Here is a 17,349-nt window from a genome sequence, read left to right as displayed (position 1 = left end):
AATCATTTGCTATTATGTTTTTAAGTGGATGAACATAACATAATTAAGATATTATTTGTGTCCCTTAGAAGGTCTCAGCTAAAAAGTCATATACTATTAATATGACTTTTCATCTATTTATATTATAATTTATAAATATTTTTAAATTTATTTTTAAAATTTAAGATTTATTATTTATGTTTTTAACTTAACCTTTAAATTTAAATTTACGGTGTAATTTGATGTAAAAATTGTTTCTAAATTATTAAATGGATTGATCGAATATATATGAAACAATTTAGATGGCATAGCCTATAGTAAAATACTAGATTCGCCACTGATCACAGAAGAAAATATGATGCTGTTAACTTTTGGTTGTTCTCATTGTCATTAGTAAAGCTGGATTGCATGCACAAGTTTTGCAAAAAATTCTCACTAGAGAAAAAAATATAAAATGATAGATCAGTCCAAAATGATTCTTGCATGATAAATGTCCAATTTGACATCAACTACTACCATGTAGTCACAACATTCTGCATTGTAGGCATGGCTAAAAATTACATTAATTATTCCAGACTGAAAGTCATGTAAACAAACTAGCCAACAACATAAGGAATTTTGTGTTGTTCTAAAAAAACCAACTAATCATAACTCATAATTTTCACATAGTCTTCCTATGTGTTGTGATCTAAGAACCTTGAAATAAGGGAACCAGAGAAGAAATCGATTTTTACAGGCGGTTTCTTAAGAAAACTAAATGTATACAGTCAGTTTTCTTAAGAAACCACCAATAGAAATATAATACCACTGGCACTTGATAACCGAAACCTCCTACAAAATTAAACCCCATCACAGGCTTAGAGCTCTTTTCTACTAGTGGGAGAAGTTGCTCCTAGATGTGGCCCGTGCGGACATCACGATGACGTCTAAGGAGGGAGACGGAGGCACAGGTGCTCCTGGCGGCACGACGTCATTTGAGGGGGGCGGGGAAAGGGGTGAGGCTCCTGGCAGTGTGGAGCACGTTCCTCGTCCTTCCGGTGTTATCTAGAAGAGCATATAGAGGTCGATTGGTCGGTAGCTGCACGATGACGTTAAATTAGGATAGGAAGGCCAAAAAAAGGGAATGATGTGGAGCAGCGAGGGGAGAGCTTTGCTCCCCTGTTTAATATATAGAATGAATGATAGTTTGGGAATTATTAGTGTCCCAAGAATCAATATGAGAAAGATCGGATGAAGTCAATATCATATGCTTCAGTTATCCGGGAGCATTATGTATGCCATCTAGACTTAGCATTTATGAGAGAACCTAGAGGGGGGTGAATAGGTGATCCTGTAAAATTCAACAACTAATAGCCACAAAACTTGGTTAAGTGTTAGTATGGCTAAGTAGCGAGCTCTTGCGAACACAAGTGTCACAGAAAAACAATCACAAAAGACATGCGAGTTTATCCCGTGGTTCGGCAAGTATAACACTTGCCTACCTCCACGTTGTGGCGTCCCAATGGACGAGGGTTGCACTCAACCCCTTTCAATTGATTCAATGATCAACTTGAATACCATGGCTTTTCTCTGCTTATCTCTTCTCCCGTTCGCGAGGAATCTCCACAAGTTGGAGTCTCTCGCCCTTACAATAAAGATTACGGTGAAAGCACAAGAGTAAGGATGGGAAGCAACACACACAAATCCGCAGCAATACACACGCACACAAGCCAAGACTTGAGCTCAAAATGAAGCACAACGAGTTCACTACAAGAACGGAGCTCAAATCACTAACACGGTTGATCAAGTGCGTGGAGACGGATTGTGGAAGACTTAGAATGCTCAAAGTATGCTTGGGTGTCTCCTCCATGCGCCTAGGGGTCCCTTTTATAGCCCCAAGGTAGCTAGGAGCCATTGGAGGCATTCTTGGAAGGCTAATCTTGCCTTCTGTTGGGTGGCGCACTGGACTGTCCGGTGCGCCACCGGACAGCCACTGTTCATGTCTGGTGCGCGATTCCCTTCCTAATCTGGCGCAGCCGACCATTGTAGACTTGTGGCAGTTGGCGCACCGAACACGGTCCGGTGCACACCGGATAGTCTGGTGCCCCTTGTCGACCGTTGGAGCGGGCCATGCGTTGCCCGCGGATTTGACGGTCGACCGTTGCGCTGACGGCCGTTGGCTCACCGGACAGTCCGGTGAATTATAGTCGTACGCCGCCGAAGTTTTCCCGAGAGTGGCCAGTTCGCCAGAGCTGACCTGGCGCACCGGACACTGTCCGGTGCACCACCGGACAGTCCGGTGTGCCAAGCCGAGCTGAGTCTTGGCTGCTCAAAGACACTCTTTTCCAATCCTTTCTTTTCCTGTTTCTAGCACTTAGGTAACTTCATTAGTACACAATAACAAATGTACTAAGTCTAGAAACATACCTTGTAATATGATTTTCACTTCTTCACTCTTTGGCACAAATTTGTACTTAGAGAAAATGTGTTGGGCACTTAATCACCAAAACACTTTAGAAATGGCCCAAGGGCACATTTCCCTTTCAATCTCCCCCTTTTTGGTGATTTATGCCAACACATCAAAAAGCAACTAAAAGAAGTGCAACATCAATGTGATTGAGAACAAGAATTGTTTTTGATTCAAATTTGGCATATTTGGATCATACTTTGCCACCACTTAGTTTGTTTTTGAAATCAAACTCATTTTCCTATCTCTAAGTCAAACACACTTGTTTAGGCATAAAGAGAGATATTTCAAGAGTGAAAATGATCAAGATTCAAAAACTCCCCCTTTTTCCCATAATCATAGATTCTCCCCACAAGAGACCAAATTTTGACAATAAGAGTATTTTGACAAATCAAAAGTTCTAGCTCTACTATTTTCAAAATTCTCAAGTGGTAGCTGATCCATTTGCTTTGGCCTTAATTTCTCCCCCTTTGGCATTAAGCACCAAAACAGGATCACTTTTAGCCCTTTAACCCCATTGCCTCACCAAAATTGTCAATTACGAGCAAAAAGGCAATAAGAGCGTAGATGTGAACTTGGAGTGAATACCGGAGTGCCATGGAAGTCTTTGCATGATCCAAGTTCACCTTTCCCTTTCAATTCACCTTTGAGACTACATCAAGTAAACTCAAGCAGAAATGTTAGTCTCAAAGGGTCAATGATAGTCGCCTAGAGGGGGGGTGAATAGGGCGAAACTGAAATTTACAAATATAAACACAACTACAAGCCGGGTTAGCGTTAGAAATATAAACGAGTCCGAGAGAGAGGGCGCAAAACAAATCCCAAGCGAATAAGCAAGTGAGACACGGAGATTTGTTTTACCGAGGTTCGGTTCTTGCAAACCTACTCCCCGTTGAGGAGGCCACAAAGGCCGGGTCTCTTTCAACCCTTCCCTCTCTCAAACGGTCCCTCGGACCGAGTGAGCTTCTCTTCTCTAATCAAAGCCGGGAACAAAACTTCCCCGCAAGGGCCACCACACAATTGGTGCCTCTTGCCTTGATTACAATGGAGTTGTGATCTCAAGAACAAGTGAGAAAGAAAAGAAGCAATCCAAGCGCAAGAGCTCAAATGAACACGGCAAATCACTCTCACTAGTCACTAGGGCTTTGTGTGGAATTGGAGAGGATTTGATCTCTTTAGTGTGTCTAGAATTGAATGCTAGAGCTCTTGTAGTAGTTGAGAAGTGGAAAACTTGGATGCAATGAATGGTGGGGTGGTTGGGGTATTTATAGCCCCAACCACCAAACTTGACCGTTGGCTGGAGGCGTCTGCTCGATGGCGCACCGGACAGTCCGGTGCACACCGGACAGTCCGGTGCCCCTGCCACGTCATCACTGCCGTTGGATTCTGACCGTTGGAGCTTCTGACTTGTGGGCCCGCCTGGGTGTCCGGTGCACACCGGACATGTACTGTTTGATGTCCGGTGCACCAGTATGGGCGTGCCTGACGTCTGCGCGCGCTGCGCGCGCATTAAATGCACCGCAGGGAGCCGTTGGCGCCGCAGGGAGCCGTTGCTCCGCTGGCACACCGGACAGTCCGGTGCACACCGGACAGTCCGGTGAATTTTAGCGGAGCGGCTGCCGCGCGAACCCGAGGCTGGCGAGTTCAGGAGGCCGAGCTTCCTTGGAGCACCGGACATGTCCGGTGCACACCGGACAGTCCGGTGAATTATAGCGCGCCGGCTTCCGAGAATTCCCGAGGGCGAAGAGTTTGAGTCTGAGTCCCCTGGTGCACCGGACAGGTACTGTTCCCTGTCCGGTGGCACACCGGACGGTCCGGTGCGCCAGACCAGGGGTGCCTTCGGTTGCCCCTTTGCTCCTTTATTGAATCCAAAACTTGGTCTTTTTATTGGCTGAGGGTGAACCTTTTACACCTGTATAATCTACACACTTGGGCAAAACTAGTTAGTCCAATTATTTGTGTTGGACAATTCAACCACCAAAATTATTTAGGAACTAGGTGTAAGCCTAATTCCCTTTCAATCTCCCCCTTTTTGGTGATTGATGCCAACACAAACCAAAGCAAAATAGAGAAGTGCATAATTGAACTAGTTTGCATAATGTAAGTGTGAAGGTTGCTTGGAATTGAGCCAATATAACTACTTACAAGATATGCATGGAATGTTCCTTTCTTATGTAACATTTTGGACCACGTTTGCACCACATGTTTTGTTTTTGCAAATTCCTTTTGTAAATCCATTTCAAAGATCTTTTGCAAATAGTCAAAGGTAAATGAATAAGAGTTTGCAAAGCATTTTCAAGATTTGAAATTTTCTCCCTCTGTTTCAAATGCTTTTCCTTTGACTAAACAAAAACTCCCCCTAAAAGATATCCACCTCTTAGTGTTCAAGAGGGTTTTGATATACCATTTTTGAAATACTACTTTCTCCCCCTTTTGAACACAATAGGATACCAAATGATAAATACTTTTGGAAAGCACTAAGTTTTTGAATTTGGTGGTGGTGGTGCGGTCCTTTTGCTTTGGGCTCATTTCTCCCCCTTTTTGGCATGAATCGCCAAAAACGGAATCATTAGAGCCCTCGAAGTAATTTCTTCCTCTTTGGTCATAAGTAAATGGGTTAAGATTATACCAAAGATGAAGTACGGTCCTTTTGCTTTTGAGCTTTTACTCTCTCCCCCAAGGATGAAGTCCTTTTCTTTAATGCTCATTTCTCCCTAAGGAATAGAGAGTTGCTCGGAGTGATGGCGAAGCATGAGTTACGGAGTGGAAGCCTTTGTCTTCGCCGAAGACTCCAATTCCCTTTCAATATACCTATGACTTGGTTTGAAATAGACTTGAAAACACATTAGTCATAGCATATAAAAGAGATATGATCAAAGGTATTCAAATGAGCTATGTGTGCAAGCTAGCAAAAGAAATTTCTAGAATCAAGAATATTGAGCTCATGCCTAAGTCTGGTAAAAGATTGTTCATCAAGAGGCTTGGTAAAGATATCGGCTAATTGATCTTTAGTGTTAATGTAAGAAATCTCGATATCTCCCTTTTGTTGGTGATCCCTAAGAAAATGATACCGAATGGCTATGTGCTTAGTGCGGCTATGCTCGACGGGATTGTCGGCCATTTTAATTGCACTCTCATTATCACATAGCAAAGGGACTTTGGTTAATTTGTAACCGTAGTCCCGCAGGGTTTGCCTCATCCAAAGCAATTGCGCGCAACAATGTCCTGCGGCAATGTACTCGGCTTCGGCGGTGGAAAGAGCGACCGAATTTTGCTTCTTTGAAGCCCAAGAAACCAAGGATCTTCCCAAGAACTGGCAAGTCCCCGATGTGCTCTTCCTATTGATTTTACACCCCGCCCAATCGGCATCCGAATAACCAATCAAATCAAATGTGGATCCCCGAGGGTACCAAAGCCCAAACTTAGGTGTGTAAGCCAAATATCTCAAGATTCGTTTTACGGCCGTAAGGTGGGATTCCTTAGGGTCGGATTGGAATCTTGCACACATGCAAACGGAAAGCATAATGTCCGGTCGAGATGCACATAAATAAAGTAATGAACCAATCATCGACCGGTATACCTTTTGATCGACGGATTTACCTCCCGTGTCGAGGTCGAGATGCCCATTGGTTCCCATGGGTGTCTTGATGGGCTTGGCATCCTTCATTCCAAACTTGGTTAGAATGTCTTGAGTGTACTTCGTTTGGCAAATGAAGGTGCCCTCTTGGAGTTGCTTGACTTGGAATCCTAGAAAATACTTCAACTCCCCCATCATCGACATCTCGAATTTCTGTGTCATGATCCTACTAAACTCTTCACATGTAGACTCGTTAGTAGACCCAAATATAATATCATCAACATAAATTTGGCATACAAACAAGTCTTTTTCAAGAGTTTTAGTAAAGAGTGTAGGATCGGCCTTGCCGACTTTGAAGCCATTAGAAATAAGGAAATCTCTTAGGCATTCATACCATGCTCTTGGGGCTTGCTTGAGCCCATAAAGCGCCTTAGAGAGCCTATAGACATGATTAAGGTACTCACTGTCTTCAAAGTCGGGAGGTTGCTCAACATAGACCTCTTCCTTGATTGGTCCGTTGAGGAAGGCACTTTTCACGTCCATTTGATAAAGCTTAAAGCCATGGTAAGTAGCATAGGCCAATAATATGCGAATTGACTCAAGCCTAGCTACGGGTGCATAGGTTTCACCGAAATCCAAACCTTCGACTTGTGAATACCCTTTGGCCACGAGTCGAGCTTTGTTCCTTGTCACCACACCATGCTCATCTTGCTTGTTGCGGAAGACCCATTTGGTTCCTACAACATTTTGGTTAGGACGTGGAACTAAATGCCATACCTCGTTTCTTGTGAAATTGTTGAGCTCCTCTTGCATTGCCACCACCCAGTCCGAATCTTGAAGTGCTTCCTCTATCCTGTGTGGCTCAATAGAGGAGACAAAAGAGTAATGTTCACAAAAATGTGCAACACGAGATCGAGTGGTTACCCCCTTATGAATGTCGCCGAGGATGGTGTCGACGGGGTGATCTCGTTGGATTGCTTGGTGGACTCTTGGGTGTGGCGGCCTGGGTTCTTCCTCATCCTCCTTTTCTTGATCATTTGCATCTCCCCCTTGATCATTGCCATTATCTTGAGGTGGCTCATCTTCTTGATTTTGCCCTTCATCAACTTGAGCTCATCCTCATTTTGAGTTGGTGGAGATGCTTGCATGGAGGAGGACAGTTGATCTTGTGCATTTGGAGGCTCTTCGGATTCCCTAGGACACACATCCCCAATGGACATGTTCCTTAGCGCTATGCATGGAGCCTGTTCTTCACCTATCTCATCACGATCAACTTGCTCTACTTGAGAGCCGTTAGTTTCATCAAACACAACGTCACATGAGACTTCAACTAGTCCAGTGGACTTGTTAAAGACCCTATATGCCCTTGTGTTTGAGTCATAACCAAGAAAAAAACCTTCTACAGTTTTAGGAGCAAATTTAGATTTTCTACCTCTTTTAACAAGAATAAAGCATTTGCTACCAAAAACTCTAAAGTATGAAATGTTGGGCTTTTTACCGGTTAGGAGTTCATATGAGGTCTTCTTGAGGATTCGGTGAAGATATAACCGGTTGATGGCGTAGCAGGCGGTGTTGACCGCTTCGGCCCAAAACCGGTCCGGTGTCTTGTACTCATCAAGCATGGTTCTTGCCATGTCCAATAGAGTTCGATTCTTCCTCTCCACTACACCATTTTGTTGTGGCGTGTAGGGAGAGGAGAACTCATGCTTGATGCCTTCCTCCTCAAGGAAGCCTTTAATTTGAGAGTTCTTGAACTCCGTCCCGTTGTCGCTTCTTATTTTCTTGATCCTTAAGGCGAACTCATTTTGAGCCCGTCTCAAGAATCCCTTTAAGGTCTCTTGGGTTTGAGATTTTTCCTGTAAAAAGAATACCCAAGTGAAGCGAGAATAATCATCCATTATTACAAGACAATACTTACTCCCGCCGATGCTTATGTAAGCAATCGGGCCGAATAGATCCATGTGGAGTAGCTCAAGCGGCCTGTCGGTCGTCATGATGTTCTTGTGTGGATGATGGACTCCAACTTGCTTCCCCGCCTGGCATGCGCTACAAATCCTGTCTTTCTCAAAATGAACATTTGTTAATCCTAAAATGTGCTCTCCCTTTAGAAGCTTATGAAGATTCTTCATCCCAACATGGGCTAGTCGGCGGTGCCAGAGCCAACCCATGTTAGTCTTAGCAATTAAGCATGTGTCGAGCTCAGCTCTATCAAAATCTACTAGGTATAGCTGACCCTCTAACACACCCTTAAATGCTATTGAATCATCACTTCTTCTAAAGACAGTGACACCTATATCAGTAAAAAGACAGTTGTAGCCCATTTGACATAATTGTGAAACAGAAAGCAAGTTGTAATCTAAAGAATCAACAAGAAAAACATTGGAAATAGAATGGTCAGGAGATATAGCAATTTTACCCAATCCTTTGACCAAACCTTGATTTCCATCCCCGAATGTGATAGCTCGTTGGGGATCTTTGTTTTTCTCATAAGAGGAGAACATCCTTTTCTCCCCGGTCATGTGGTTCGTGCACCCGCTGTCGAGTATCCAACTTGAGCCCCCGGATGCATAAACCTACAAAACAAATTTAGTTCTTGACTTTAGGTACCCAAACTGTTTTGGGTCCTTTGGCATTAGAAACAAGAACTTTGGGTACCCAAACACAAGTCTTGGAACCCTTGTGTTTGCCCCCAACAAACTTGGCAACGACCTTGCCGGATTTGTTAGTCAAAACATATGATGCATCAAAAGTCTTAAATGAAATGCTATGTTCATTTGATGCATTAGGAATTTTCTTCTTAGGCAACTTGGCACGGGTTGGTTGCCTAGAACTAGATGTCTCACCCTTATACATGAAAGCATGATTGGGGCCAGAGTGAGACTTCCTAGAATGAATTTTCCTAATCTTGTCCTCGGGATAACCGACAGGGTATAAAATGTAACCCTCGTTATCCTGAGGCATGGGAGCCTTGCCCTTAACAAAATTTGACAATCTTTTAGGAGGGGCACTAAGTTTGACATTGTCTCCCCTTTGGTAGCCAATGCCATCCTTAATGCCAGGGCGTCTCCCATTATAAAGCATGCTACGAGCAAATTTAAATTTCTCATTTTCTAAGTTGTGCTCGGCAATTTTAGCATCTAGTTTTGCTATATGATCATTTTGTTGTTTAATTAAAGCCATATGATCATGAATAGCATCAATATCAACATTTCTACATCTAGTACAAATAGATACATGTTCAACAATAGATGTAGAGGGTTTGCAAGATTTTGATTCTACAACCTTAGCTTGTAATATGTCATTTTTAGTTCTAAGGTCGGAAATAGTAGCATTGCAAACATCAAAATCTTTAGCCTTAGCAATTAAATTTTCATTCTCTAATCTAAGGCTAGCAAGAGAAATGTTTAATTCTTCAATCCTAGCAAGCAAATCATCATCATTATCTCTAGGATTTGGAATTGAAACATTGCAAACATGAGAATCAACCTTAGCATTTAAACTAGCATTTTCATTCCTAAGGTTGTCAATTATCTCACGACAAGTGCTTAGCTCACTAGATAATTTTTCACATTTTTCTACTTCTAGAGCATAAGCCTTTTTAACCTTAACATGTTTCTTGTTTTCTTTAATTAGACAATCCTCTTGGGAGTCCAAAAGGTCATCTTTTTCATGAATAGCACTAACCAATTCATTCAATTTTTCCTTTTGAGCTATGTTAAGGTTGGCAAAAAGGGAACGCAAATTATCTTCCTCATCACTAGCATTATCATCACTAGAAGACTCATATTTAGTGGAGGAGTTAGATTTAACCTTCTTTTTGCCGTCCTTTGCCATGAGGCACTTGTGGCCGACGTTGGGGAAGAGGAGTCCCTTGGTGACGGCGATGTTGGCGGCGTCCTCGTCGTCGGAGGAGTCGCTTGAGCTCTCGTCGGAATCCCATTCCCGACAAACATGGGCATCGCCGCCCTTCTTCTTGTAGTATCTCTTCTTCTCCTTTCTTCTCCCCTTCTTGTCGTCGCCTCGGTCACTGTCACTAGATATAGGACATTTAGCAATAAAATGACCGGGCTTACCACACTTGTAGCAAACCTTCTTGGAGCGGGACTTGTAGTCTTTCCCCCTCCTTTGTTTGAGGATTTGGCGGAAGCTCTTGATGACGAGCGCCATTTCCTCATTGTCGAGCTTGGAGGCGTCGATTGGTTGTCTACTTGGTGTAGACTCCTCCTTCTTGTCCTCCGTTGCCTTGAATGCAACGGGTTGGGCTTCGGATGGGTCGCCAAGCTCGTTGATTTTCCTCGAGCCTTCTATCATGCACTCAAAACTTACAAAATGCCCGATAACTTCCTCGGGGGTCATTTTAGTATATCTAGGATTGCCACGAATCAATTGAACTTGAGTGGGATTAAGAAAAATGAGAGATCTTAAAATAACATTTACCACTTCGTGGTCGTCCCACTTCTTGCTCCCGAGGTTGCGCACTTGGTTCACCAAAGTCTTGAGCCGGTTGTACATGTGTTGTGGCTCCTCCCCTTTGTGAAGCCGGAACCGACCGAGCTCCCCCTCGATCGTTTCCCGCTTGGTGATCTTGGTGAGCTCATCTCCCTCGTGCGCAGTTTTGAGCACATCCCAAATCTCCTTGGCGCTCTTCAACCCTTGCACTTTGTTATACTCTTCTCTACTTAAAGAGGCGAGAAGTATCGTTGTCGCTTGAGAGTTGAAGTGCTCGATTTGGGCCACCTCATCCTCATCATAGTTCTCATCCCCTATGGATGGTACCTGCGCACCAAACTCAACAACATCCCATATGCTTTTGTGGAGCGAGGTTAGATGAAATCGCATTAAATCGCTCCACCTAGAGTAATCTTCACCATCAAAAGTTGGTGGTTTGCCTAATGGGACGGAAAGTAAAGGTGTATGTTTGGAAATGCGAGGGTAGCGTAGGGGGATCTTACTATACTTCTTGCGCTCTTGGCGCTTAGAAGTGACGGAGGGCGCATCGGAGTCGGAGGTAGATGTTGATGAAGTGTCGGTCTCGTAGTAGACCACCTTCCTCATCCTCTTGTGCTTGTCGCCTTTCCGATGCGGTTTGTGGGAAGAAGATTTTTCCTTCTTCTCTTTGTGGTGAGAAGAAGATTTCTTCTCCTTCCCTTTGTTGGAGGAGCTCTTCTTCTTCTCCCTCCTTTTGGTGCGGGACTCTTCCGATGAAGTGCTCCCTTGGCTTGTAGTGGGCTTTTCGCCGGTCTCCATCTCCTTCTTGGCGTGATCTCCCGACATTACTTCGAGCGGTTAGGCTCTAATGAAGCACCGGGCTCTGATACCAATTGATAGTCGCCTAGAGGGGGGGTGAATAGGGCGAAACTGAAATTTACAAATATAAACACAACTACAAGCCGGGTTAGCGTTAGAAATATAAACGAGTCCGAGAGAGAGGGCGCAAAACAAATCCCAAGCGAATAAGCAAGTGAGACACGGAGATTTGTTTTACCGAGGTTCGGTTCTTGCAAACCTACTCCCCGTTGAGGAGGCCACAAAGGCCGGGTCTCTTTCAACCCTTCCCTCTCTCAAACGGTCCCTCGGACCGAGTGAGCTTCTCTTCTCTAATCAAAGCCGGGAACAAAACTTCCCCGCAAGGGCCACCACACAATTGGTGCCTCTTGCCTTGATTACAATGGAGTTGTGATCTCAAGAACAAGTGAGAAAGAAAAGAAGCAATCCAAGCGCAAGAGCTCAAATGAACACGGCAAATCACTCTCACTAGTCACTAGGGCTTTGTGTGGAATTGGAGAGGATTTGATCTCTTTAGTGTGTCTAGAATTGAATGCTAGAGCTCTTGTAGTAGTTGAGAAGTGGAAAACTTGGATGCAATGAATGGTGGGGTGGTTGGGGTATTTATAGCCCCAACCACCAAACTTGACCGTTGGCTGGAGGCGTCTGCTCGATGGCGCACCGGACAGTCCGGTGCACACCGGACAGTCCGGTGCCCCTGCCACGTCATCACTGCCGTTGGATTCTGACCGTTGGAGCTTCTGACTTGTGGGCCCGCCTGGGTGTCCGGTGCACACCGGACATGTACTGTTTGATGTCTGGTGCACCAGTATGGGCGTGCCTGACGTCTGCACGCGCTGCGCGCGCATTAAATGCACCGCAGGGAGCCGTTGGCGCCGCAGGGAGCCGTTGCTCCGCTGGCACACCGGACAGTCCGGTGCACACCGGACAGTCCGGTGAATTTTAGCGGAGCGGCTGCCGCGCGAACCCGAGGCTGGCGAGTTCAGGAGGCCGAGCTTCCTTGGAGCACCGGACATGTCCGGTGCACACCGGACAGTCCGGTGAATTATAGCGCGCCGGCTTCCGAGAATTCCCGAGGGCGAAGAGTTTGAGTCTGAGTCCCCTGGTGCACCGGACAGGTACTGTTCCCTGTCCGGTGGCACACCGGACGGTCCGGTGCGCCAGACCAGGGGTGCCTTCGGTTGCCCCTTTGCTCCTTTATTGAATCCAAAACTTGGTCTTTTTATTGGCTGAGGGTGAACCTTTTACACCTGTATAATCTACACACTTGGGCAAAACTAGTTAGTCCAATTATTTGTGTTGGACAATTCAACCACCAAAATTATTTAGGAACTAGGTGTAAGCCTAATTCCCTTTCAGTCAAGTTGTAGCACTTCTCCCCCTAAAAATGTGCATCATTCACACATGGACTTGTGAGGTCCGGGGATCCCTTGCACAACTTGAGCACCATAAATAAACAATAAATCTCATAAATGCATAAAGTAACTTGATCAAAGGCATAAAACAGATGCATGCTATAAATCAATTCAAGTTACGCGAATCTAAGACATTTAGATCACTACGCAGCCTGCAAAAGGTTTTCTCATCTAAAGGCTTGGTAAAGATATCGGCTAGCTGGTTCTCGGTGCTAATATAGAACACTTCGATATCTCCCTTTTGCTGGTGGTCTCTCAAAAAGTGATGTCGGATGTCTATGTGCTTAGTGCGGCTGTGTTCAACAGGATTATCTACCATGCGGATTGCACTCTCATTGTCACATAGGAGTGGGACTTTGCTCAGATTGTAGCCAAAGTCCCGAAGGGTTTGCCTTATCCAAAGTAGTTGCGCGCAACACTGTCCTACGGCAACATACTCGGCCTCAGCGGTGGATAGGGCAACAGAAGTTTGTTTCTTTGAACTCCAAGACACCAGGGACCTTCCTAGGAATTGGCACGTCCCTGATGTACTCTTCCTATCAACCTTGCACCTGGCATAATCGGAGTCTGAATATCCAATCAAGTCAAAGGTAGACCCCTTTGGATACCAGATCCCAAAGCAAGGCGTAGCAACTAAATATCTAAGGATTCGCTTCACGGCCACAAGGTGACACTCCCTTGGATCGCATTGAAATCTAGCACACATGCATACGCTTAGCATAATATCCGGTCTACTAGCACATAAATAAAGCAAAGAACCTATCATAGACTGGTATGCCTTTTGATCAACGAACTTACCTCATTTGTTGAGGTCAACATGTCAGTCGGTGCCCATTGGTGTCTTCGCGGGCTTGGCGTCCTTCATCCCGATCCGCTTGAGCAATCTTCTGTGTACTTCATTTGGGAGATGAAGGTGCCGTCCTTGAGTTGCTTCACTTGGAACCCAAGGAAGTAGTTCAACTCACCCATCATTGACATCTCAAATTTCTGTGTCATCACCCTGCTAAACTCCTCACAAGACTTTTGGTTAGTAGAACCAAATATTATGTCATCGACATAAATTTGGCACACAAATAGGTCACCATCACAAGTCTTAGTGAAAAGGGTTGGATCGGCTTTCCCAACCTTGAAGGCATTAGCAATTAGGAAATCTCTAAGGCATTCATACCATGCTCTTGGGGCTTGCTTAAGTCCATAGAGCGCCTTAGAGAGCTTACACACATGGTCGGGGTACCGTTCATCCTCAAAGCCAGGGGGTTACTCCACGTACACCTCCTCCTTGATTGGCCTGTTGAGGAAAGCGCTTTTCACATCCATTTGGAACAACCTGAAAGAGTGGTGAGCGGCATAGGCTAATAGAATGCGAATAGACTCTAGCCTAGCCACAGGAGCAAAAGTCTCCTCGAAATCCAAACCTGCGACTTGGGCATAACCTTTTGCCACAAGTCGAGCCTTATTCCTTGTCACCACCCCATGCTCATCTTGCTTGTTGCGGGACACCCACTTGGTTCCCACAACGTTTTGCTTGGGACGTGGCACCAGGCTCCAAACTTCATTCCTCTTGAAGTTGTTAAGCTCTTCCTGCATGGCCAACACCTAGTCCAGATCTTGCAAGGCCTCTTCTACCCTGAAAGGCTCAATAGAAGAGACAAACGAGTAATGCTCACAGAAGTTAGCTAATCTTGAGCGAATGGTTACTCCCTTGCTTATATCACCCAAAATCTGGTCGACGGGATGATTCCTTTGAATCGTCGCTCGGACTTGAGTTGGAGGGGCCCGTGGTACTTCTTCCTCCATTGCTGGGTCTTCTTGTGCTCCCCCTTGATCACACGCCTCCTCTTGAGGAACCTGTCCATCATCTTGACTTGGGGAATGCACCATCGTTGAGGAAGAGGGTTGATCTTGCTCTTGTTGTTCTTGTGGTCACACATCTCCAATCGCCATGGTGCGAATTGCGGCCGTTGGAACGTCATCTTCATCTACATCATCAAGATCAACTTGCTCTCTTGGAGAGCCATTAGTTTAATCAAATACAACGTCGCTAGAGACTTCAACTAAACCCGATGATTTGTTGAAGACTCTATACGCCTTTGTATTTGAGTCATAACCTAACAAAAACCCTTCTACAGCTTTGGGAGCAAATTTAGAATTTCTACCTTTCTTTACTAGAATGTAGCATTTACTCCCAAATACACGAAAGTATGAAACGTTGGGTTTGTTACCGGTTAGAAGTTCATACGAGGTCTTTTTGAGGAGGCGATGAAAGTAGACCCAGTTTATGGCGTGGCAAACTGTGTTCACAGCTTCCGACCAAAACCGCTCGGGCGTCTTGAATTCTCCAAGCATTGTCCTCGCCATGTCTATAAGCGTCCTGTTCTTCCTTTCTACCACACCATTTTGCTATGGTGTGTAGGGAGCGGAGAACTCGTGCTTGATTCCTTCCTCCTCAAGGTACTCTTCCACTTGTAAGTTCTTGAACTCGGACCCGTTGTCGCTTCTTATCTTTTTCTCCTTGAGCTCAAATTCATTTTGAGCTCTCCTTAGAAAGCGCTTTAGGGTCCCTTGGGTTTCTGATTTATCCTGCAAAAAGAATACCCAAGTGAAGCGAGAAAAATCATCAACAATAACAAGACCATACTTACTTCCCCCGATGCTGAGGTAGGCGATGGGTCCGAAGAGGTCCATATGAAGTAGCTCCAGAGGTCTTGATGTGGTCATCACATTCTTGCTGTGATGAGCACTTCCCACCTGTTTACCTGCTTGACAAGCTGCACAAGGTCTATCTTTTTCGAAAGATACATTGGTTAGACCTAAGACATGTTCTCCCTTTAGAAGTTTATGAAGGTTCTTCATCCCAACATGTGCTAGACGGCGATGCCACAGCCAGCCCATAGTCTTAGCAATTAAGCATGCATCTAGATCGGCCTCCTTCTTCGAAAAATCAACTAAATAGAGTTTGCCGTCTAGTACACCCTTAAAAGCTAATGAACCATCACTCCTTCTAAAGACAGACACATCTACATTGGTAAACAGACAATTATAACCCATATTACATAGTTGACTAACAGACAATAAGTTGTATCCGAGCGATTCAACTAAGAACACATTGGATATGGAATGCTCGGATGAAATAGCTATCTTTCCTAGTCCTTTAACCTTGCCTTGGTTCCCATCTCCAAAGATGATCGAATCTTGGGAATCTTTGTTCTTGACATAGGAGGTGAACATCTTCTTCTCCCCCGTCATGTGGTTTGTGCATCCACTATCGATAATCCAGCTTGAGCCCCCGGATGCATAAACCTACAAGGCAAATTAGGCTTGGGTTTTAGGTACCCAACTCTTGTTGGGTCCTACAAGGTTAGTTACAATAGTCTTTGGGACCCAAATGCAAGTCTTGTCTCCTTTGCATTTGGACCCCATCTTTCTAGCAACCACTTTTTCATTTTTACATGAAAGAACATACGTAGTGTTGCAAGCATGAAAGATAGAGGTAGGTTTATTACACATTTTCCTAGGCCTACCATTAAAATTGGAACTTGAAGCAATCATGGCATGTGAACTCCTATTATAATGAGAACTTCTAGAAAATTTACTATCATTATACATGAAAGCATGATTCTTTTGATTACTACTAGCCATAGGGGCCTTCCCTTTCTCCTTGTTGGGAATGGGAGCCCTTTGGCTTGTTAGGTTCTTGACTTCCTTTTGAAAGCCAAGTCCATCCTTAATTGAGGGATGTCTACCAACGGTGTAGGCATCCCTAGCAAATTTTAACTTATCAAAGTCATTTTTGCAAGTCTTAAGTTGGGCATTAAGACTTGCCACTTCACCATTTAATTTTGTAATAGAAGTAAGGTGCTCAACACATGCATCAACATCAAAATCCTTACACCTATTACAAATGACAACATGCTCTACACAAGAACTAGATTTATTAACTACTTCTAGCTTAGCATTTAAATCATCATTAATACTCTTTAAGCTAGACACAGTTTCATGACAAGCAAATAATTCTGAAGAAAGCATTTCATTCCTTTTAACCTCTAAAGCAAGAGACTTTTGCACACTTACAACCTTATCATGCTATTCATATAAAATATCCTCTTGCTTTTCTAAAAGTCTATTCTTTTCATTTAAAGCATCAATCAATTCATTGATTTTATCTACTTTAGTTCTATCTAAACCTTTGAATAAGCTTGTGTAATCTACTTCATCATCACTAGAGTCATCATCACTTGAAGTAGTATACTTAGGGGTATCTCGAGCGCTTACCTTTTTCTCCTTTGCCATGAGGCAGGTGTGGCACTTGTTGGGGAAGAGAGACGACTTGTTGAAGGACGAGGCGGTGAGTCCTTCGTCGTTGGAGTCGGACAAAGAGCAATCTGAATCCCACTCTTTGCCAAGGTGCGCCTCGCCCTTCACCTTCTTGTAGGCCTTCTTCTTTTCCCTCTTCCCGTTCTTTTCTTATTCCTGGTCATTAGCATTATCGAAACAATTTGCTATGAAATGACCAGTCTTACCACATTTAAAACAGGAGTGCTTTCCCTTTGCTTTGCTCTTGTTGGGATGCTCCTTGCGTCCTTTTAGCGTCGTCTTGAAGCGCTTGATGATGAGGGCTATTTCATCTTCATTTAGCCCGACAGCCT

The sequence above is a fragment of the Zea mays genome, chromosome 2, assembly GCF_902167145.1.
Source record: "Zea mays cultivar B73 chromosome 2, Zm-B73-REFERENCE-NAM-5.0, whole genome shotgun sequence".
NCBI classification, from domain to species: domain Eukaryota; kingdom Viridiplantae; phylum Streptophyta; class Magnoliopsida; order Poales; family Poaceae; genus Zea; species Zea mays.
This window is presented reverse-complemented; position numbering follows the sequence as displayed.